Here is a 327-nt window from a genome sequence, read left to right as displayed (position 1 = left end):
TTTCCTTCGAGCCGGATTCGAACCAGCGACCTAAGGATTACAGTGCTTCCTCTACAGTCCTCCGCTCTACCAACTGAGCTATCGAAGGAACACGTGTACAGGTGGTCGCTCGTAAGAGAAGACCAGGAAATGCTGTTGGCTTTCGTCCTTAACCCTCTGCTGCCATTCGCTCATTTTAGACCGGAAAAACAAATATCTGGACATTTTAAAAATCGCTACTTCATCGGAATGGTAAAAACGTTGATGTTATGTGTAATAAAATGTCTTTGTGTTCAGGTTTGACTGTAGTCAAATTAATGCAAAAACTGACATTTAAAAAAAAAAAAA

At 40.7% G+C, this 327-nt stretch overlaps 1 non-coding gene across 1 annotated transcript; it reads right to left on the bottom strand.

The window, feature by feature from the left end:
• Positions 1-2: 2 nt before the first annotated feature.
• trnay-gua (transfer RNA tyrosine (anticodon GUA)) lies at positions 3-88 on the bottom strand. The gene is given in 2 exon segments: positions 3-38; positions 52-88. It is a non-coding gene; the product is annotated as a tRNA-Tyr (tRNA).
• Positions 89-327: the final 239 nt, after the last annotated feature.

Source organism: Sinocyclocheilus grahami, unplaced genomic scaffold (assembly GCF_001515645.1).
Source record: "Sinocyclocheilus grahami isolate Dianchi unplaced genomic scaffold, SAMN03320097.WGS_v1.1 scaffold171138.1, whole genome shotgun sequence".
Taxonomy (NCBI): Eukaryota; Metazoa; Chordata; class Actinopteri; order Cypriniformes; family Cyprinidae; genus Sinocyclocheilus; species Sinocyclocheilus grahami.
Note: the sequence above shows the minus strand (reverse complement) of the source record. Positions and strands in the feature narration are given on the sequence as shown.